This window comes from Pan troglodytes, chromosome 4 (genome assembly GCF_028858775.2).
Source record: "Pan troglodytes isolate AG18354 chromosome 4, NHGRI_mPanTro3-v2.0_pri, whole genome shotgun sequence".
Taxonomy (NCBI): domain Eukaryota; kingdom Metazoa; phylum Chordata; class Mammalia; order Primates; family Hominidae; genus Pan; species Pan troglodytes.
In genome coordinates this window covers 112,272,050-112,296,991 of record NC_072402.2, presented here as the reverse complement: position 1 = coordinate 112,296,991, position 24,942 = coordinate 112,272,050, and the positions used below count along the sequence as shown (strand labels likewise).

Below are 24,942 nucleotides of genomic sequence, written 5' to 3'. Positions count from 1 at the left end.
TAAGGAAGTAACTGCAGATGTGATAGAAATAGCAAGAGAACTAGAATTAAAAGTGGGTTCTGAAGATGTGATTGAATTGCTGCAATCTCATGGTAAAACTTGAACTGATGAACGGTTGTTTCTTATGCATGAAAATAGAAAACGGTTTCACGAGGTGGACTCCACTCTTGCTGAAGATACTGTGAACATTGTCAAAATGACAACAAAGGACTTAGAATATTACATAAGTTTAGTTAATAAAGCAAGGACAATTTTTAAGAGGACTCCAATTTTGAAAGAGGTTTTGTTGTGAGTAAATGCTATCAAACAGCATCACATGCTACAGAGAAATTTTTTTGTAAAAGGAAGAGTAACTGAAGATGCTGACTTTATTGTCTTACTTTACTAAATTGCCACAGCCATCCCAAACTTCAGCAAACATCACCCTGATTAGGCAGTAGCCATCGACACTGAAGCAAGGCCCTCTACCAGCAGAAAGATGATGACTCTTTGAAGGCTCAGATGATTGTTAGAATTTTTTAGCAACAAGGAATTTTTAAGTTGTGTGCATTTTTTGAGACATAATTCTATTGCACACTGAAAAGACTACAATATAAACATAACTTTTATATGCACTGGTAAACCAAAAATTATGGTATGACTTGCTTAATAGGGTATTTTGCATAACTGCCATAATCTGCAACTTACCTTCCAATATATCCAAGGTATGCCTGTATAAGAAAAATGTAATATATTTTTTTCAGTTTCTGAGCTGTGGATAGAGGCTTGGTGCTTCAAAAATGTTTGATTTGGATAATGCTAGGGAAAATTACATAGTACATTTCTTTTTAAAGTAGTACTGTTGTTCTCTCCCTTTTTGCTCCCACAGAATATCTCTGTGAATGCAATGGATTTCCTCATTTTCAGCCAACTTTTAAGAATAGAGGTCATTTGCATAATGCTGATGTTTAGTTGCAGTTTTTTCTCTTTGGAGGCACATAGAATTCTCATTCTTTGCACACTGCTTTCTTCTTCCTCTTCTCTCGTCATTCCCAAAGAAGATGGTCTTAATAATTTAGATCAGGGGAGTCTTCACGAGGTAGCCTCCAAAGAGCTGAGAATCGCTATGAAAGAGAACAGAGAGGAAGAAGTGGCTGAGTCTTTTTCTTTAAACTGGAGAAAATAACATCTTGGTGATTTGATGGTAACTCTCTCTCTCATTTATCTACCTAAAGACCCACTACAAGGATCTTTCACTGCCTTGGTCAGGATCTATCAAAGATCCACCTTTTCTTCACATTCAGATAAAAGCATATCACACCTGAAAAATTTGGCCCAGACATGGTTTGGCCGTCATCTCTTCAAGAAAACATTTGTCAAACTTTCTAACCAGGCCCTCCTTTGGGCACCCTAGTCCCTGATACATACCTCTGACTTAGATAATATAGTGATATTGAAATGATCCGATATGTTTACTATCTCTGTATTCCCAGTCTGTATTAGTTTGTTCTCATGCTGCTATAAGGACATACCCAAGACTGGGTAATTTATAAAGGAAAGAGCTTTAATTGACTCACAGTTCTACAGGGCTAGGGAGGCCTCAGGCAACTTATAACCATGGTGGAAGGGGAAGCAAACGTGACCTTCTTCACATGGTGGCAGCAAGGAGAAGTGCAGAGCGAGGTTGGGGAAAAGCCCCTTATAAACCATCAGATCTTGCAGATCTTGTGAGCACTCACTCATTATCACGGGAACAGCATGTAGGTAACCGCCCCCATGGGGGACCTCCCACCAGGTCCCTCACACAACACATTGGGATTCTGGGAACTACAATTTAAGATGAGATTTGAGTGGAGGCACAGCAAAATTATATCATGGTCCCTAGGATTTTGTGATCTTTAGGCACTGCAGAACTCCAGGTTAACCATTCACATTTGTAGTTATCTTAGATTTGTGTATTTTTCACAACACTTTTCAGGTGGGTGGCAGTAAAACAGCTTGAGGGAGGGGAGGTAATTTCTGTTTCTTAAAATGTCAGCATTAGGGCTGGTGACAGGGTTAATCTTCTTTATTGCTTTGTCCTTAGAGACAGTACAGAGCTTGGCAATGAAAATTAAATTCTAAAAAATGTTTGTAGGATAAATAGATGAATGAACATATTGTGCTCTCAATATGAGGTTTTCTTTTTCTTATTACTATACTTTAAGTTTTAGGGTACATGTGCACAACATGCAGGTTAGTTACATATGTATACATGTGCCATGTTGGTGTGCTGCACCCATTAACTCATCATTTAACATTAAGTATGTCTCCTAATGCTATCCCTCCCCCTCCTGCCACCCTGCAACAGGCCCCGGTGTGTGATGTTCCCCTTCCTGTGTCCATGTAATCTCATTGTTCAGTTCCCACCTATGAGTGAGAACATGCAGTGTTTGGTTTTTTGTCCTTGCAATAGTTTGCTGAGAATGATGGTTTCCAGCTTCATCCATGTCCCTACAAAGGACATGAACTCATCCTTTTTTATGGCTGCATAGTCTTCCATGGTGTATATGTGCCACATTTTCTTAATCCAGTCTGTCATTGTTGGACATTTGGGTTGGTTCCAAGTCTTTGCTATTGTGAATAGTGCCGCAATAAACATAACGTGTGCATGTGTCTTTATAGCAGCATGTTTTATGATCCTTTGGGTATATACCCAGTAATGGGATTGCTGGGTCAAATGGTATTTCTAGTTCTAGATCCCTGAGGAATTGCCACATTGACTTCTACGATGGTTGAACTAGTTTACAGTTCCACCAACAGTGTAAAAGTGTTCTTATTTCTCCACATCCTCTCCAGCACTTGTTTCCTGACTTTTTAATGATTGCCATTCTAACTGGTGTGAGATGGTATCTCATTGTGGTTTTGATTTGCTGTTCTCTGATGACCAGTGATGATGAGCATTTTTTCATGTGTCTTTTGGCTGCATAAATGTCTTCTTTTGAGAAGTGTCTGTTCATATCCTTCGCCCACTTGTTGATGGGGTCGTTTGTTTTTTTCTTGTAAATTTGTTGGAGTTCATTGTAGATTCCGGATATTAGCCCTTTGTCAGATGAGTAGGTTGCAAAAATTTTCTCCCATTCTGTAGGTTGCCTGTTCACTGATGGCACTTTGTTTTGCTGTGCAGGAGCTCTTTAGTTTAATTAGATCCCATTTGTCAATTTTGGCTTTTGTTGCCATTGCTTTTGGTGTTTTAGACATGAAGTCCTTGCCCATGCCTATGTCCTGAATGGTAATGCCTAGGTTTTCTTCTAGGGTTTTTATGGTTTTAGGTCTAACATTTAAGTCTTTGATCCATCTTGAATTAATTTTTGTATAAGGGGTAAGGAAGGGATCCAGTTTCAGCTTTCTACATATGGCTAGCCAGTTTTCACAACACCATTTATTAAATAGGGAATCTTTTCCCCATTTCTTGTTTTTCTCAGGTTTGTGAAAGATCAGATGGTTGTAGATATGTGGCATTATTTCTGAGGCCTCTGCTCTGTTCCATTGGTCTATATCTCTGTTTTGGTACCAGTACCATGCTGTTTTGGTTACTGTAGACTTGTAGTATAGTTTTAAGTCAGGTAGCTTGATGCCTCCAGCTTTGTTCTTTTGGCTTAGGATTGACTTGGCAATGTGGGCTCTTTTTTGGTTCCATATGAACTTTAAAGTAGAATGTGTGGTTTTAAAATCAAATGAAGGTATGCTTTTTTCTGTAGCATTCCAAATCTATCAAACATGTTCTCCTTCTGAATACTTATTTCTCCAAGTGGCTATAAGTGCACAGATCCATTTATAGTTTTCTGCACTTCTGAGTGTGGCTAATAATGTTACATCATCTCAAGCTTTGCCTTTTTTCTTCATATTTATCACATTCCCAGAGCAAGAACCCATCTACAACAAACGCCATAACTTGAACTGGCTTCTGTTAAAAACTGATCCAGGTTGGCCTTGAGTTTCTGTCTTAAAATGCTGGGTTGTTAGAACATCAATTATGGTCCCCTTAGACCAATTAAAGCTAGTGCTGTTTTAATTAGTTTCAACAAGATTGATTAAGAGTTAACAACAGAAGCTTTGATGAAGTGAACTCATGGGCAGTATGTTGGCTCTCTTTCTAAATTGGGTCATGAATTTGAGTATAAACCTACATTTGTTCAAAAGTTCTATCACCTTTTGTTGTACACCTATAAACGGTGGCATTTGATAAAATCAATGTGTTTAAAAATTACACATTAAATACTAAATAGGTGTGTGCATATGATTAGTATAAAAACTTTATTCATTAAAAAAAATTTTTAAGCAAATAAAAAGGTAAAATGGCATACCCTGAAGTAATAACTATGCTATTTCTTGTTCTTGGAAAGATAATTATGTTTCATGACAATTTTTTTAAGTACAAAAAAACATGGTTATTTATAATATAAAATGATAGAAAAAATGTATAAAGAATTAAATAAACTTCTGTTTGACCTCCTCAAGGTAATCCAGTGTGTACTTTGTATGACTAATTTTACTCATTTAAGCTTAAATCCAGATATAGGATTGTTTATAAAAAATGATTTTTAATGTATATGTTTTTCTGCAGCTGCATTCTTCATTTATTCATATAAAATAGCCCTCTAGAGAGTGAATATACATCTAATTTGTTCTTTTTCTGTCTGCATTATATTCTGCAGAATAAATATATCATAATTTATGTAACCATTTACTTGTTATTGACTATTCAGATTGTTCACCACTATGAACAGTGATTCAATAAATATCCATTCTTTATATGCTTACACAGTTTTTAGCCTGTAAGAAGCTCTGAAGTTGAATATCTGGGAAAAACATACATCCCTGTTCACTGAGGATATGATCTTATATCTATAAAACCTAAAGACTCCACCAAAAAACTCTTAAATTTGATAAATGAATTCAGTAAAGTTTCAGGATACAAATCAATGTATAAAAATCAGTAGCATTTCCATAGACCAATAACAGTCTAGCTGAGAATGAAATCAGGGAGGCAATCTTATTTACAATAGCTACAAAAAATATCTAGGAATATATTTAACCAACAAGGTGAACATTGCCTACAAGGAAAACTGCAAAACACTGATGAAAGAAATTGAACAGGGCACAAATGTAAAAAAAAAATCCCATGCCCATGGATTAGAAGAATTAATATCATAAAAAGGATAATACTACCCAAAGCAATGTAAAGATTGAGTGCTATCTCTATTAAAATACTAATGTCATTTTTCACAGAATTAGAAACAACTATTCTAAAATTCATATGGAACCATAAAAGAACCCGATTAGCCAAAGGAATCCTAAGCAAAAAGAACAAAGCCAGAGGTATCACGTTAGCTGATGTCAAATTATACTAGAAAGCTGTAATAACCAAAACAGCATGGTACTGATATAAAAATAGACACATAGAACAATGGAAGAATAGCAAACCCCAAAATAAATCCACCTATCTACAGCAAACTGATCTTTGACAAAATTGACAAGAACATAAACTGAGGAAAGGACAGTTTCTTTAATAAATGGTGGTGCTGGGAAAATTGGATTGCCATATACAGAAGAATAAAATTGAACTGCCATCCTTCATCATATATGAAAATCATCTCAAGATGGATTAAAGACTTAAATGTAAGACCTGAAACTATAAAATTACTGGGAGAAAACCTAGGGAAAGAACTCTTCTGGACATTGGGCTAGGCAAATAATTCATGGCTAAGACCTCAAAAGCACAAGTAACAAAAACAAAAATAGACAGATGGGACTTAATTAAACTAAAAAGCTCCTGTACAGCAAAGGAAATAACAGAGCGAACAGAGAGCCTGCAGAATGGGAGAAGATATTTGCAAACTATGCCCCTGGCAAGGGTCTAATATCCAGAATATACAAATAATTCAAAGAACTCAACAAAATAACCCCAAATAACACCACTAAAAAGTGGGCAAAATATATGAATAGACAGTTTTCAAAAGAAGACATACAAATGACTAACAGTTATATGAAAAAAATTGCTTAACATCACTAATCCTCTGAGGCAAATTAAAACCACATTGAGTATCATCCCAGTGAGAATGGCTATTATAAAAACATAAATAACAGATGTTGGCGAGGATGCAGAGATAAGGGCACTCATACACTGTTGGTGAGAATGTAAATTAGTCCAACTTCTGTGGAACACAGTATGGAGATTCCTCAAAGAACTAAAAATAGAACTACCATTTGATCCAGCAATTTCCCTACTGGGTATCTACTCTAAGGAAAATAAATTATTATTTTACATAGATATCTGCACTTACATGTTATCACAGCACTTTTCACAATAGCAAAGATACGAAATCAACATGTGTCTATCACTGGATGCTTGAATAAAGAAAATGTGGTATATATACACAACAGGATACTATTCAGCCATAAAAAAGAATGAAATTAAGTCTTTCACAGCAACATGGATGGAACTGGAGGCTATTATCTTCAGTGAAACAAGCCAGATACAGAAAGACAAATATTGTATGTTCTCACTCATAAGTGGAAGCTAAATGTGTATGCAAATACATAGAGTGTGGAATGATAGACTATGGAGACTTGGAAGGGTGAAAGTGTGGGAGGGGGCCGGATGATGAGAATTTACTTAAAGGGTACTATGTACGTTATTTAGGTGATGGATTCACTAAAACCCCTGACTTCACCACTAGGAAATCTATGCATGTAATAAAATTCCACTTCTACTCCATAAATTTATACAAAAATAAAATTCAGCTTCATAAAATTTAGTAAATTAATTACAAAATAGTAAATGTTACACCTGATTCCAAAATATTTTGTATGACATCTAAATACATTATTAGCAAGTAGGTGGTCTCATGCTAAGGAATTCACTGGGTATATTTCTGGTGGTTAATCCTCTGGAAGTGAACTCTATCACAACACTGGGTGTGAAGAAATTCTTAGTTTTAATTATACTAGAATTTTATTTTCATATGAACTAGGGAAAAACAGTATCAAAGCCATTTTATATATTCAGTCATTCACTGCTTAGTGACAGGGATATATTCAGATAAATGCATCATTGGACAATTTTGTTGTGTGAACGCAAATGCAATAAAAACAAAGATAACTAGTTGGGACTTAATTAATCTAAAGAGCTTTTGCATAGAAAAAGGAATAGACTCAGCAGAGTAAACAGACAACCCACAAGATTGGGAGAAATCTTCACACTCTATACACCTGACAAAGGACTAATATCCGGAAACTACAACAAACTCAAACAAGGCAGTAAGAAAAAAAACCAAACAATCCCTTCAAAAAGTGGGCTAAGGACATGAATAGACAATTCTCCAAAGAAGATATACAAATGGCCAACAAACATGTGAAAAAATGCTCAACATCGCTAATGATCAGGGAAATGCAAATCAAAACCACAATGCAGTACTCCCTCACTCCTGCAAGAATGGCCATAATCTTTTGCTGTGCAGAAGTTCTTTAGTTTAATTAGATCCCATTTGTCAATTTGGCTTTTATTGCCATTGCTTATGGTGTTTTAGTCATGAAGTCTTTGCCCATGCCTCTGTCCTGAATGGTATTGCCTAGGTTTTCTTCTAGGGTTTTTATGGTTTTAGTCTTTAATCCATCTTGAGTTAATTTTTGTATGAGGTGTAAGGAAGTGGTCCAGTTTCAGTTTTCTGCATGTGGCTAGCCAGTTTTCCCAACACCATTTATTAACTAGGGAATCCTTTCCCCATTACTTGTTTTTGTCAGGTTTGTCAAAGATCAGATAGCGGTACATGTGTGGCATTACTTCTGAGGCCTCTGTTCTGTTCCATTGGTCTATATATCTGTTTTGGTACCAGTACCATGCTGTTTTGGTTACTGTAGCCTTGTAGTATAGTTTGAAGTCAGGTAGTGTCATGCATCCAGCTTTGTTCTTTTGGCTTAGGATTGACTTAGCAATGTGGGCTCTTTTTTGGTTCCATATGAAATTTAAAGTAGTTTTTTCTAGTTTGTGAAGAAAGACAATGGTAGCTTGAGGGGGATAGCATTGAATCTATACATTACTTTGGGCGGTACCGCCATTTTCATGATATTGATTTTTCCAATCCATGAGCGTGGAATGTTTTTCCATTTGTTTGTGTCGTCTCTTATTGCCTTGAGCAGTGGTTTGTAGTTCTCCTTGAAGAGGTCCTTCACATCCCTTGTAAGTTGTATTCCTAGGTATTTTATCTTCTTTGTGGCAATTGTGAATGGGAGTTCACTCGATTTGACTGTTTGTCTATTATTGGTGTACAGGAATGATTGTGATTTTTGCACATTGATTTTGCATCCTGAGACTTTGCTGAAGTTGCTTATCAGCTTAAGGAGATTTTGGTGTGAGACCATGGGGTTTTCTAAATATACAATCATGCCGTCTGCAAACAGAGACAATATGACTTACTTTCTTCCTATTTGAATACCTTTTATTGCTTTCTCTTGCCTGATTGCCCTGGCCAGAACTTCCAATACTATGTTGAATAGGAGTGGTGGAAGAGGGCATCCTTGTCTTATGCTGGTTTTCAAAGGGAATGCTTCCAGCTTTTACCCATTCGGTATGATATTGGCTTTGGGTTTGTCATAAATAGTTCTTATTATTTTGATATACATTCCATCAATACCTAGTTTATTGAGAGTTTTTAGCATGAAGAGGTGTTGAATTTTATTGAATTCCTTTTCTGCATCTATTGAGATAATTATTGATAACCAACGGTCATTGGTTCTGTTTATGTGATGGATTACGTTTATTGATTTGCGTATGTTGAACCAGCCTTGCATCCCAGGGATGAAGCCCACTTGATCATGGTGGATAAGCTTTTTGCTGTGCTGCTGGATTCGGTTTGCCAGTAGTTTATTTAGGATTTTCTCATCAATGTTCATCAGGGTTATTGGCCTGAAATTTTCTTTTATTGTTGTGTCTCTGCCAGGTTTTGATATCAGCATGATGCTGGCCTCATAAAATGAGTTAGGGAGCAGTTCCTCTTTTTCTATTGTTTGGAATAGTTTCAGAAGGAATGGCATCAGCTCCACCTCGTACCTCTGATAAAATTCGGCTATGAGTCCATCTGGTCCTGGGCAGGCAACCTAGAGAGTGGGAGAAAATTTTTGCATTCTATCCATCTGACAAAGGGCTAATATCCAGAATCTACAAAGAACTTAAACAAATTTACAAGAAAAAAATAAACAACCCCATCAAAAAGTGGGTGAATGATATGAACAGACACTTCTCAAAAGAAGACATTTATGCAACCAACAAACATATGAAAAAAAGCTCATACATCACTGGTCATTAGAGAAATGCAAATCAAAACCACAATGAGATACAATCTCATGCCAGTTAGAATGGCAATCATTAAAAAGTCCAGAAACAACAGATGCTGGAGAGGATGTGGAGAAATAGGAACACTTTTACACTGTTGGCGGGAATGTAAATTAGTTCAACCATTGTGGAAGACAGTGTGGCAACTCCACTAGGGAGGGTAGTCTGCTTTAGTCAGTATACCTATTTAATATGGTTTGGATGTTTTGTATTCTCCAAATTTCATGTTGAAATGTGACTTCCACTGTTGGAAGTGGGCCTAATAGGAGGTGCTTGGGTCATGGGGGCAGATACCTCATGAATGGCTTGGTGCTGTCCTTGTGGTAATGAGTGAATTCTCACTCTGAGTTCACATGAGATCTGGTTGTTTAGAGAAGACTGGCACCTCCTCCCTCTGTGTTTTGCTCTTTCTGTCATCATGTAATGCGTTGGCTCCCCTTCTTCTTCTGCCATGAGTGTAATCTTCCCAGGCCCTCACCAGATGCAGATGCTGGCACTATGCTTCTTGTACAGCCTTCAGAACTGTGACCCAAATAAACCTCTTTTCTTTACAAAATACCCAGCCCCTTGGGTACTTCTTCGTGGCAACACAGACACTATTCAAATGTTAATTTCATCCAAAAACACCCTTACAGACAGATACAAAATAACGTTTAACCAAATATCTGGGTACCCCAGTGGCATTTTGGTCTGTTTCCTAGCATTATCATACATTAAGGCCATTGGTATATTTTAGTGCAATAGATGTATTTCATATAAATTCCTCTATTATATTCAATTAAATGAAGCATTTGAAATAATTTGTTCATTCTACTATTGATGGACATCTGTTTGGTTTTATTTTTTATTTTTTACAATTATGAACAATACTGTCACAATTGACCCAAACTGATCCTCTTTTCTAATTAAGACTGCAGTTATTCCTGTGATATGGTTTGGCTCTGTGTCCTCACCCAAATCTCATCTTGAATTATAATCCCCACATGTTGAGGGAGGGAAGTGACTGGAACATGGGGGCCATCTCCATACTTTTCAAGTGACAGTGAATTCTCACCAGATCTGACGGTTTTATAAAGTGTAGTTTTTCCTGCACTTTCACATGCTCTCTCTCACCTGCCGCCATGTAAGATGTGCCTGCTTCATTTTCCACCATGATTGTAAGTTTCCTGTGGCCTCCTGAGCCACGTGGAACTATGAGCCAGTTAAGCTTCTTTCCCTTATAAATTACCCAATCTCGGGTATTTCTTTAGAGCAATGTGAAAACGGACTAACGCATCCTGTTAGAGCTTTCCAAAGAATCACAATTGGACCACGTGTGTCTACAGTATGTGGTAAACGTGTTTGCTGAGCTTCATGCTCCCTATAAAGATTTTTATGGAAAAAAGGCCCTGACAAGTGCCCTGTAAAAGCAGTTTACATTCTTCCAGCCTGGCAGACTGGAGTCTGAGAAAATATAACTTTCTACAAAAGTGACAACAGCAAAGGGCACTGTGTGATGGGAGGATAATACTGTTTGCAAACCCAATTCAGAAGAGTGAGTAGGCAGAATCATGGAAAGAACTAGGCTTTCTGGTTTGAATATGGGTTCTCCTGCTACATAGCTCTGTGTCCTGGAAAATTTATTTCACTTCTCTGAATCATTGTTTCCTCACCTGTAAAAGAGGATCCTATTCTATCTGTCTGCCAGGATGGTTGGAGGAATTAAAGTAATAAATACAGTATTATTGAATATAATATAGTCGTATCTTAGTGAAAATAAGTTTTCTACAGAATTATCGCCATCAGCCAGTACCTCTGTAAGCAGAATGCAAATCACTTTCCTAGAGATGTTCATTTGTGCTTGCCAGAGAGCATTGCCAGATAGTTTCGAAAATGCTATTCACTATGTCAGGGCCAGTAAGTTTACACACGGTTTTTCAAAGAGGTAAACTATCAAAAGTTGAGGAATTATTAATAACCCTTCTTTAAAAATCATCATTGCCAAAGTGGTTCCAGACTGGGAGAGTTATGGCCATGTGAGCCCCTGGAAAGAGGCTTTCAGAGTTAAAAGGGCTGCCAGTACTTAATCATGTGCCCATTTGTTGCTTCCCTTGCTCTGACAGTGGACATTATATTTAATGGCTAAATAAAAGATCGTTTTTCTTTCCAATCTGACTAGAAAAGAGAAAAGTATGAAGCTAATGCTATGTTATGCCAAAGGGGGACATGCATCAGGGAAACTGACACATTGAACTTGTAAACTCCAATTTTCCAGCTTTTAATATGTCTAGTGAATGTAATTCGCCAGTCTAGAAATTTGAGGAGTAATTTGCTTACTCTGAAATCAATATATTATTTCTTAAAATGACAAAAGTACTGGAATTGTGTTTTCTCATGCAGTTCCTCTGAAACCAGTCAAATTCTCTCTCTAATGCATGATGGTGGTAATTTATTTTGTCATTGTTCTTGCATCTTTTGGGTCCTTTTGAAGGTAAATTAGCAGTTTTGTAAGGTGTTAAATCCTTAGTGGTATTCCAACAGCAGGATCATAATATAGTTCATAGAATACTGGCCTATGGCTGGGCGAGGTGGCTCACCAAGGGGACGTGGGTGCTCAGGTGAGAGGATCACCTGGGTCTTGGGAAGTTGAGGCTGAAACTGCAATAAGCCCTGATCACACCACTGCACTCTAGCCTGAAAGACAGTGTGAGAGTGTGTTAAAAAAAAAAAAAAAAAAAGATTACCGGCCTGCATCTTTTGAACAAATCATGAAAGAATACTTATTGAGCACTTACTATGTGCTATGTGCTCATTTCCTAGATGGTGGAGACAATAGTAAGCAAAATATTCCTGCCCCTTTTATCCAATAGAAACATAACAGATGTTAATTAAATAATCACGAGTCTAAAATTGTAGCTTCTGATAAAAGAAATAAAGGAAAAACACATAAAACACACACAGACACTTGTATACAGTACCTGCATACATAGGAGTTGTTCGTTGTGGTGAAAATGACACACTACTTGGAATTAGTTAAAGCTGGCTTGAAATCCTCACTCCTTTTCTTGTTGGCTATATAATCTTGGACATATCAACTAACTTGTGATTATCTCCTCTTCTGTTATAGTAAGAATTGTGAAAATTAGATGATACGTAAAATACTTGGTACTATAGATTGCAGAAAATAAGCACTCAATTAAAATTATTAATAATTCTGTGAAATTGCTGAAAAATAATACTAACATATTTACAAAGTTATAATTTATTTTATGTAACAGATAAAAGTTTGAAATTTTGAGGTAAAGCACGTTTTTTTCTGTGTGCATGTGTATATTTGGTATTATTGACTTACAGTGTAATTTTAAAGAATATTTGTCTTTTTTACTAATTAATTAAACTACGGCTTTTATCTTCCCATTCCTCCCCTTTTTTGTCTGGTGCTTAATTATCCAGAGTACCAACATTTCAGTGAAATAAGGAAGTTTTCACTGAGAGTAGAGAATTTTGTTGTAATGCAAACTATTAATTTATATCTGCCAGATTTACTTAAAGCAGAGCACAGCACTGCATATCACAATGTTTCTTTTATTGTAGGTTATGCTTAAAGCAGTGGCATTGAACATGAATGTGTTTAAAATTTTTGTAGTTTTCTTAGCATGATATAATTTAGGTGAGGGAGATAATATTTTTCTTTCTTCCCTTCAAATGTTGTGATTTTTCTCTCAAAGATTTTAGAAATTATGATTAAAATCTGGAGTAAGAAAGTGAGGAGTATAATCTAGAAGGAAATAAATATGATTTTATGGGAAAAGATCAATAATCAAAGTGATTGCTCCTCGTGATAATGTGGAAGATGAGTTTCTAAGGATCTGAAAAATAACATACATAAATACAAGTTGGGAAAAATATATATGCAGGTTGGGAAACAGTGTTATGTAAAATATTAATTTTTGTTTGTAATTGAGTATAATAAGTGATTAAAATGGCTGTTAGGGAATACATATTTTTATAAGTACATTTTATGTTCATTATTTTTAGTAGCACAATCATTTAATGACAAGGAGTCATTCCTATGTTTATCTTTGTTAGAAAATATTTGTATTACACATAATCTACCCTGTTTTGGTCTACAGGAAGTTTAATATGTTAACAGAATTGAGATAACTGATTGTAGTTTTTAGGCAATCAAGGATATTTCCATGTTTATATGTCATCAGTCTGATCATTAGAAATTTCATTCTAATATTTGATACTCTTGACCCAGGATATTATACTATATACTCAGGAGGCCAGGTAGGCTGAATTCCTAGGAGTGGAATTGCTGGGTTAAAGGTTAAGAAGGTCTCTATGGATTTTTTATAGCATATCATCTGTATAATCCCAATAACATCTAAAAGTGAGATATTAAATATCTCTCAGCCTTTGTTTTTCTACAAAAGGAGGATGTTAATGAAAGCATGCATATCTTCATCACAAGACTTTGGAAAATCAAATAATTGACATCAATGATTTTGTAACACATTACCCAATATAGGAGTGTTAATTATTGTTCAAAAAGTTATTTACAGTTAGGTCTTCCATTCTTTGGGTCTTTATGACCTTTGAATGAATCTTTACTACAACATGTATGACACTACTATAGCTGAATGGTCTTTTTTGTGAATTTATCTGCCTATTAGATTCAGAACTGTTTGAAACAAGTATTTCTCTTTTCTGTATTCATCTTTGCATTCTCTGAAACTTGTACTGAATGCCTAGCTCCATAAATGTTTGAATAAATTAATGTTAAAGTAGAGGATGGAGGATGTCTGGTGCAATATTCTTGTTTCTGTCATGGCACTGAGATAATGTTGCTCATTTATTCATTCATTCCTTTACATTCTCCATGCTCCATAAAGGCGGTATGTAAGATGAGCTACTATTTTCACCTTAGTGACAGAAAAGAAGTTCATAATCAGGGAGTGGTAAGTATGCTTTAGGAAATTAATAGGAAGATGCTAAGAAGGAAGAAAATATTCTAAGAAGTATTATTACCATTCTCCTTGTCCAAGATTGCATGGAAACTGAGTATTTATTTCCCAGTGAAACTAGGGCATTCACATTTGACAGTGCATTGTGAATTTATTGTTATTGACTTCATAAATTCAGAAATTATTGAAAGGAGTCATGAAGACTCTAATATAATCTAGGACAGATGAGGAAACGGACACACAACCCAGTGGGCTCATGTCTCATTCAACCTGATGGTAGAACTTAACTTGATTACTCATCTGCTTGCTCCAATTATTCCATCTGATTTGACCTGGTGATTTCTGGATAGTTATTTCTGCCTGTTAAAGTACAGTGATCGGCTATGAGGCCCAGTATGTACTTGTCTAATGTACCAGAGCCTTGAAAAGTGATACCTTCTTAGATGTAAACATTCATCTTTTCACCTTTCCCATGGATAAGAAATAAGAAGAGGAGCAAAAGATGATAGTCATTTCTAGAGAGGCTCCTCTCTGCCAGGCGGTTTCTACCTTGAAAGGCAAAGGATGAATCATACAGCCTGTGAGCATAGGAATACCATATAAATCCAGCTCCTTACATCGGGAATGAAGAGTACAGGGTCCTGATGGCATGTTGCTGATCTCTGGTACATGTCATTTAGGTGAATATTGGGTTTTGCTCAGAGTTATCAAAGGAGCATAATTCATAAAGCTTGAGAGAAGTTTGCTAACTGTCCAGTGCTGTTTAGTTGAGTTTATAAGACAGAGTGTTTCTTTCTGTACCCCAGGCTGTGCTCTGTGGCTTCTGCCTTTGTTTCTGTCCACTGAGGGGCAAGGTGGAGAGTGAGTGTTCTGTAACAGTCATCAGATGAAAAATTGGCTTGCACTTAGTTCAAGGACGTCTCAGATGCACTCGTGAGTCGTCAGTGGACAGCATTTGAGACAGGGTTCTCAGAGGAAAACATCACACAATGTTCCATTATTTATCTGTTGGGAATCTACTTGTTATCTATTGGGCTTAACTGCTTTTTAAGAGCCAGATAGCTTCAGCTTGTGATAAAATTCCTCTCACGTGGATCTACGAAAGACACTGGAGTATGAAGTGACAAGTGAAATCATCTTACCAGCTTGCAGTGAGGATGGTCTCATTCATAGACCTCTCAGACACGGTGGTAATTGTTTGCAATTATGAAGTGCAGTGGTAGATTGCATCTTCCCTGGGTTCAGGTTCTTTTCCATATGACTGCAGGTTCCTTCCACAAAAAGGTGTGCTGTATTTTTCTGCCTCTTAACTTGAAAGTCCCATGTGGTTTGCTTTAGTCAACAGAACATTAGTGGGTGAGACGTGATCAAAAGCTTGGGGAGTGTTGTGCATTTGGTCTTGCTCTCTGCCATCAGCATAAGAAACAGCCCATGTTAGACCACTGAGTCTAAGAAGGAGGATGAGAAAGAGATGCAGTTGAGTCACTCCAGCTTAAATTAGCTACCTACAAACCAATACACATGCTTGTGAGCTAAACAAATACTTATTCTATGCCACTGACAAATTATGGTTGCTTTTTACATGATATTATTGTAGTTACAGCTAAGTGATGGGAAAGCATTTCTTTGAATAGAATAACCAGCTAAACTTCTGTTCACTCTGGAACACTTTGGAAGTAAAAGAGATACTATATAAAAATTACATGGGTCGGGTGTAGACTGACCATACATTCTGGCTAGACAGGACAGTCCCAGTTTACAAGTGTTATCTTAAGCATTTGTTCATCCTGACAGAATTCTTGATGTTCCAGAATTAAATAAGTTAAAAATAAATAAACATAGCCCATTTTCATTCATTTTACTTATTTTGTTACAATTTATTCAATGCTTGCTAGGAACAAAGCTGACCTTAGGTGACTTGTACTTGCTTAGGCAAGACAAGAAATGGATAAAACTGTCATCATTGTCTAGACTTATTGACATTTGTAGATTTTGTAATCAGTGTTATTACTTGTTATGGCAGCCATGTCTGTGTCAGGTAGAAATTTAAAAATCTGTAGGGGCGTGGCTTGGACTTTCTTATGTCTTAAGTCTGGTCTGCCTTAATTAATAACTTAGTGGGGGGGACTTGCCAACTGTCTTGCATCTCCTAATCAACTCACCCTCCTTGATCTTTTCTTTTTTAATTTCTAACTCCTGTGAATTGGGAAAATGCTTCATTGCAATGAAACAGTGTCCACCAACTGACAAAAGTTCCATAATGAAAATCTGAAAAAATGGCTAACTTGTAGTATCGTTATAGACAAAGGAGATATAAAACTCTCAAAAGAAAAAGGCAGAAACTGTGGAAATCTTTAGTTACACATTTTGAGGTTAATCTCTTGGGAATAACTACTAGTCTAAGCAGTGGCGATACATAGACATACATGTCTGTATATATTGAGTGGGTGTGTATCTATGTATCTTGCATCATAAACTCTTACTCCTCTACCCTGGTTTTCTTATGGTAATCAGACAGCACTACATGGAAATGGGAAGGTTCAGCCTGGGACCTGAAGGCTATTTAATTTTCATACACTTTTACACTGAAGTGAAAACACACATAGAAAAGTACACAAATCAGCTAATTACCACAAAGGAGACATAAGCATGCAACTTCCCAATCTACAAGGCTTCTGGAGGGGGTGTGTCAGTTTGAATCCCCAATCAAACTCTCAAAACACAATTAGGCTTATGCAGCACCAAATTTATTTAGCTTAAAAAAAAGATGCAGATCAAGGACTAACTGCAGCATCATCACAGAGACTTCAGGTGTTCAGATGCAGCTTCTGATGCCCCAAATCACCATACATAGTTGCAGTTTGGTTACAAATTTGATGAAAGGCTGACACAAATGGATTATATCAGCATAAGAAAGCAACCAAGCCTGGGACCTTCAACTTAAATACCTTGTTGAGTATCCCCATTCTTTTGCCTTTAAATTATAAATTATACAATGAACAGTCTAATGGCCATTCATACACCAGTGTTCAATATATAGCAGGCCCTGAGAAACCTTTTCTATCTTCAGAGTTGATGTTATAAAGAATAGAATATTGACCCCAGAAGCCCTCCTCATGCCCCTTCTCATTAAAACACAGCTCCTCCTGGTAAGCAGTGTCATGACTTCCATAGGTTATTTTTGAAGTTTATGTAAAACAGTAATATACTGCATACTGTGTTTTGGTTGCCATCTTTTGCTCAGCATCAAGTTTTGGAGCTCCATCAGTGTCATTGCATGTACCTATGGGGTTTTATTTGATAGCATTTCATTGCATGGATATACCACAATTTATCCATTCTACTGTTGATATTTGGATTGTTTCTAACTTAAAAGTAGAATAAATAATTTTGCTATGCATATTCTTGCAAATGTTTTTTGGTACATACGTGCATGTATTTTTGTTGCATATAGGCTTAGGAAGGAAATTACTTGGTCCTGAAGCGACAATCATGTTTAACTTACATAGATAATGATGTCTTTTCTGAGGTGGTTGTACCAGTTTATACTCCCAAGAATAAATGTTCTATTGATGTACATGTTCTAAAACATTGGGTGTTGTCAATAATTTTTACTATTGCCACTATTGTTGGTGTGTAGTGGTAATATTATTGCATTTTGAAATTCTAGTTCCATGTTGAATCATAAGGTTTAGGAGCTTTCCAAGTATGTATTGTTCATTTGAATATTCTCTTTTGTGGAGTGTCTATGTGTAGGTCTTCTTTATTTTTTTGTATTGCAATGTTGGTCTTTATTATTCATTGGTAAGAAATCCACAAATTCAAAAATTCTTTGTTGTTTATAGTTACAGAAAATGTTCATTCTCCACCCTCTCTTGTCTTTTCATTTCACTGGTGTGTTTTAATGAATACAATTTTTCTTGAATAGTTTAATTTAGCTATCTTTCCCTTTATGGGTTGCATTTTAAGTGTTCTTTTTATTATTGATTTTGTAATTCAGATTATGAGAATATTCTTTAATATAATCTATGTACTCCATTGTTTTGTTATTTTAAAAAATTGAAAACTGATAGAACAAATAATTCCTTATTGTTCCTCAGGAACACCTTGAATATTCTTGGCCTTTGTAATTTTCATGTAAACTTTAGATAAGCTTGTTATTTTTCTCCCAAAATGACTGTTTAAATTCTAATTGAGATTGCATTCAAACTATAGATCATTTTAAGGAGAAATGACTGACATAATCTTCACAATAATGATTTATCTAATTGATGAACATGAGTAATTCTCCATTTGTGGAAGTCCTTTAAAAATTACTCTTGGCTGGGCGCGGTGGCTCATGCCTGTAACCCCAGCACTTTGGGAGGCCAAGGCGGGCAGATCATGAGGTCAGGAGTTCGAGACCAGCCTGGCCAATATGGTGAAACCCCGTCTCTACTAAAAATATAAAAATTAGCTGGGCATGGTGGCACATGCCTGTAGTCGCAGCTACTCGGGAGGCTGAGGCAGAAGAATCGCTTGAACCCAGGAGTCAGATGCTGCAGTGAGCCAAGATCACGCCACTGCACTCCAGCCTGGGCAACAGAGTGAGGCTCTGTCTCAAAAAAAAAAAAATACTCTCAATAATGTTTTTATTTTTTGGTTAGAGATCTTATATATGTTTTTATAGATTAATCTTAGGTATTTGATTTTTTGGTACAACTGTAATTTACATCTGTTTTTAAATTTCATTTTCTAATGATTGCTGGCATAGGAAAGCAATTCTTTTTTTTACAGACAGGATCTTGCTATGTTGTCCAGGCTGGTCTCAAATTCTGAGGCTCAGGTGATCCTCCCACCTTGGCCTTTCAAAGTGCTGGGAATGCATGCTTGAGCCACTGCGCCTATCCTAATTTTTGATATATTGACCTTGAAACCAGAAATGTTCAACATATTTTTATATATGTAATTATGTCATTTACAAATAACAGTATTGTTTCCTCCACTCTTATTATTTTACCTTTTTTTCCTTTTTTCTTCCCTTATTACACTGAGCATAACCTCCAGTGTAGTATTTAATACAAGTAGCATTAGTGGGTATTACTATAGCATTCCTGATGTTTCAAGGAAAAATTTTAACATTTTCTATCAAGTATAATTTTGCTGTAGGTTTCTGTGTGTGCATGCTTTCTCCTTTGACAAATGAAGAAATCTACTTTTGTTCTCAGCTTTCTATTAGTTATTTTTAAAATTAGTGTGAATGAATATTTAATTTTATTAAATGCTTTTTAATCAGTTGAGATGATCATGGTTTTTCTCCTTTATTCTGTTAATGAGGTGTGAATTACAGTGACTGTTTTCAAACCTTGAACCATTCTTTTTCCTAGAATAAGCCCAAACTCTTCATGATATGTTAATCTTTTTATATATAGCTGAATTCGACATTAAAATATTTTTCACCTATGATTATTATATCAGCCTATGGTTTTCTTTAATATGCTTGACAGGTTTTGGTATCAAGGTTATGCAAACCTCATAAGATGAACAGGGACATTTTTCCTTTTATTCTAGTGTGTAGAAAAATTTAAGCCTGGTGATAATTTTTTCTTGAATATTTGGTGAACTAACTGATAAAGCCGTCTTGATCTGGATTTTTTTCATTGATATGCTGTTAATTTTAGATCTAATTTTCTAATAGTTATAGGGCATTTAGTGTTTTTTACATCTTATATCAGTTTTGATAAAATATTTTTTCAAGTAACTTTTTTATTTCAACTGAACACTGATGTGTATTTTTCACAGGAAAATCCTCATAGTATTATCTTATTATCTTTGTGATGTTTGTAATATCTGACCTAGAACCTCCTTTATCATTCTAGATATTGCTTATCCTTTCTTTTGCTCATATTCCTTAAATCATTTTCACCATGGGTTTATTGATTTGATTCGTTTTTTAAAAATCTTTTAACTTTGACTCTCTTCTTTGTAATTTTGGTTCCTATTTCTCTCTACTCCTATGTATATTACTTCTTGCCTTTGTTTATCATTAATCCTTAAGTTTGTTTTGCATTCCTTTGTCTAATTTAATAGGATAGCTGCTGGTAGTGTTCATTTTATGGCCTTTTTTTAAATAATAGCTATTAATATATGAAAACAATGTAAGGCAATAAATGATAACTTATGATTCCATTTCTAAGAAACTTTAGCTGCATCCTACAAATTTTGCTCTTTTTCTAATCTTAATTCATTTCACATATGTTTGATTTCTATTATTTCTTTTTTGATTCCTGATTTGTTTAACAGTGTTCTGGTTAACCTCCAAAGATTTAGAGATTTTTTTCAGTTACATTTTAAAGAGCTATTTCTAGCTTTATTCCACTATGGTCAGAGCAAAGTCTGTCTGATTCATATCCTTTACCAATTTTAGAGACACTCTTTGTAGACAGCATAAGGTCAATTTTTGTAAATGTTCTGTTTTTACTTACAAATAATACGTATTTTTCAGTGATTAATACACTTAATTGTGTCTAGCTTATTCATTTTGTTGGTTAAATCTTTTAAAACATTGTTGAATTATTATTTTTTGGTCTGCTTGATCTTAGAAACTACTGAGAGAAGTGTGTTAGAATCTCTGGTGAAGACTCGTTGAATGGTTTTGACCAAAATTCTGATAGTGGTATAAACAATGAAGTCTAGGCTGAGGAGGTCTCAAATGGAGATGAGGAACTTCTTGGGAGCTGGAGTAAAGGTCACTCTTGCTATGCTTTAGCAAAGAGACTGGAAGGATTTTCCTTTGCCCTAGAGATCTGTGGAACTTTGAACTTGAGAGAGATGATCTGAAATTGAAACTTATGTTCAAAAGAGAAGTAGAGCAAAATATTGTGGAAAATTTGCAGCATGACGATGTGATAGAAATGAAAAACTGATTTTCTGGGGAGAAATTGAAGCCTGCTGCAGAAATTTGCAAAAGTAATGACGACCTGAATGTTAGTAGTCAAGTGAAAGGGGGAAAATGTCTCCAGGGCACGTCAGAGATCTTGGTGGTAAACCCTCCTATCAGAGGTCTGGAGGCCTAGGAAGGAAAAATGGTTTCATGGCCTGGGCTTAGGGCCCCGCTCCCTGCTCTGTGTAGCCTCAGAACATGGTGCCCTGTGTCCCAGCTGCTTCAGCTCCAGCCATGGCTAAAATGGGCCAAGGTACAGCTCAGCCATTGCTTCAGAGGGTGCAAGCCCCAAGCTTTGGTGGTTTCCATGTGGTGTTGAGCCTGTGGTTGCACAGAAATGAAAAATTGAGGTTTGGGAACCTCCACCTAGATTTCAGAGGATGTATGGAAACACTTGGACGTCCAGGCAAAAGTTCGCTGCAGGAGTGGAGCCCTCATGGAGCACCTCTGGTAGGGAAGTGCAGAAGGGAAATGTGGGGTTGGAACCCCAACATAGAAGCCCCCTGGGGTACTGCCTAGTGGAGTTGTGAGAAGAGGGCCACCATCCTCCAGCCCCCAGAATGGTAGATCCATGAACAGCTTGCGCTGTGCACCTAGAAAAGCTGCAAGCACTCAATGCCAGCCCTTGAAGGAGCTGCCCAAGGTCATGGGAGCCCACCCCTTTACATCAGCATGTCCTGGATGTGAGAGGCAAAGGAGGGCATTTTAGAGCTTTAATATTTAATGACTGTTCCACTGGATTTCAGACTTGCATGGGGCCTGTCCCCCTTTTTTGGCCACTTTCTCCCTTTGGAATGGGAACATTTATCCAATGGCTGTACTCCCATTGTATCTTGGAAGTAACTAACTTGTTTTTTATTTTACAGGGTCATAGATGGAAGGGGCTGCCTTGTCTCAGATGAGACTTTGGACTTGGACTTTTGAGTTAATGCTGGAATGAGTTAAGACTTGAGGAATTGTTGGGAAGGAATGATTGGTTTTGAAAACTTGCCTTGTCTTGGATGAGACTTTGCCTTGGACTTTTCAGTTATTGTTGGAATGAGTTAAGACTTTGGGGTACGTTGAGAAGGCATAATTCATTTTGAAATGTATAAAATACATGAGATTTGGGAGGGGCCGGGGGCAGAATGATATGGTTTGGCTCTGTGTCCCCAGACAAATCTCATCTTGAATTTTAATCCCCATGTGTAAGGGAGGGACCTGTAATCCCCCACGTGTTGATGGAGGGAGGTGATCGGATCATGGGGGCAGTTTCCCCCCTACTGTTCTCGTGATAGTGAGTGAGTTCTCACAAGATCTGATCGTTTTATAAGTATCTGGCATTTCTCCTGCTGGCACTTCTCTCTCTTGCTGCCTTATGAAGAAGGTGCCTGCTTTCCCTTCTGCCATGGTTGTAAGTTTCCTGAGGCCTCCCCAGGTATGTGTAACTGGGAGTCAACATTTTTCCTTTGTAAATTATCAAGTCTTGTGTAGCATCTCTATAAGTGTGTGATAACAGACTAATACAGCAGGTTTGTTATATAGTTAAACTTTAATCATGGGGGTTTGTTGTACAGATTATTTTGTCACCTATGTATTAATCCTAGTACCCATTTGTTATTTTTCCTGATCATCTCCCTCTTCCCACCCACCACCAACCCTTAAATTGGCCCCAGCATGTGTTGCTCACCTCTATGTGTTCATGTGTTCTCATCATTTAGCTTCCATTTGTAAGTGAGAATATGCAGTATTTGATTTTCTGTTCTTGTGTTGGTTTGCTAAGGATAATGGACTCCAGCTCCATCCATGTTCCTGCAATGGACATGATCTCTTTCTTTTTTATAGCTGCATAGTATTCTGTGATGTATATGTACCACATTTTATTTATCCAGTCTATCATTGATGGGCATTTAAGTTGATTCCATGTCATTGCTATTGTGAATAGTGCTGCAATGAACATACATGTGCATGTGTCTTTATGACAGAAAAATTTATATTCCTTTGGGTGTATACCCAGTAATAAGATTGTGGGTCGAATGGTATTTCTTTTTTCAGGGCTTTGAGTAATCACCACACTATCTTACATAATGGCTGAATTAATTTACACTCCCACCAACAGTGTGTAAGCATTTCTTTTTTTCTACAGCCTCACCAGGATCTGTTACTTTTAGACTTAATAGTAGCCATTCTGACTGTTGGTATCTCATTGTGGTTTTGATTTGCATTTCACTAATGATCAGTGATGCTGAGCTTTCTTTTCTGTGATTGTTGCCTGCATGTATGTCATTTTTTGAAAAGTGGCTGTTTATGTCTTTTGCCTAATTTTTAATGGGGTTGTTTTTTCTTGTGCATTTGTTTAAGCTACTTATAGATGCTGGATATTAGACCTTTGTCAGATGCATAATTTGCAAAATTTTTCTCCCGTTCTGTAGGTTCTCTGTTCACTCTGATAATAGTTTCTTTTGCTGTACAGAAGCTCTTTAATTAGATCCCATTTGTCAATTTTTGATTGTTACAATTGCTCTTGGCATCTTCATCATTTGCTCATGCCTATGTCCCTAATGGTATTGCCTAGGTTGTCTTCCAGGGTTTTTATAGTTTTGGGGTTTGCATTTTAGTCTTTATCTTGACTTAATTTTTGTATATTGTGTGAGGAAGAGGTCTAGTGTTGGGAACAGGTCCCCCAAAATATGGCCATAAACTGGCCCTAAAATTGGCCATAAACAAAATCTCTGCAGCACTGTGACATGTTCATGATGGCCATAACACCCACTCTGGAAGGTTGTGGGTTTACCAGAATGAGGGCAAGGAACACCTGACCTGCCCAGGGTGGAAAACAGCTTAAAGGTGTTCTTAAGCCACGAACAATAGCATGAGCGATCTGTGCCTTAAGGACATGCTCCTGCTGCAGTTAACTAGCCCAACCTATTCCTTTAATTCAGCCCATCCCTTCATTTCCCATAAGGGATACTTTTAGTTAATTTAATATCTATAGAAACAATGCTAATGACTGGCTTGCTGTTAATAAATATGTGGGTAAATCTCTGTTCGGGGCTCTCAGCTCTGAAGGCTGTGAGACCCCTGATTTCCCACTTCACACTTCTATATTTCTGGGTGTGTGTCTTTAATTCCTCTAGCACCACTAGGTTAGGGTCTCCCAGACCAAGCAGGTCTTGGCAGTCTAGTGTTTCAGTCTTCTGTATATGGCTAGCCAGTTATCCCAGCACCATTTATTGAATGGGGAATCCTTTTTTCACTGCTTGTTTTTGTAAGATTCATCAAAAATTGGGTAGTTGTCAATGTGTGGTCTTTTCCTGGGTTATCAGTTCCATTACATTGGTCTATGTGTCTGTTCTGGTACCCGTACCATGCTGTTTTGATTACCATAGCTCTGTAGTATAGTTTGTTGTTGAGTAGCATGCTGCCTCTAGCTTCGTTCTTTCTGCTTAGGATTGCCTTGGCTACTTGGGATCTTTTTTGGTTCCATCAGAATTTTAAAAGAGTTTTTCCAAGTTCTGTGAAGTCTTTAATCCATCTTGAGTAAATTTTTATAAGGTCTAAAGAAGGGGGCCAGTTTCATTTTTCTGCATATGGCTAGCCAGTTTTCCAAGCACCATTTATTAAATAGTGTATCCTTTCCCCATTGCTTCTTTTTTGTCTCATTTGTCAGATATCTGATGGTTTTAGGTGTGTGATCTTATGTCTGGTTTTTCTATTGTGTTCCATTAGTCTATGTCTCT

The 24,942-nt window shown here is 36.7% G+C and overlaps 1 long non-coding RNA gene across 3 annotated transcripts in view; it reads left to right on the top strand.

Moving 5' to 3' along the window:
* Positions 1-24,942, top strand: part of LOC107974810 (uncharacterized) — a 220,717-nt gene that overhangs the window by 91,468 nt on the left and 104,307 nt on the right. The window lies entirely within an intron of this gene.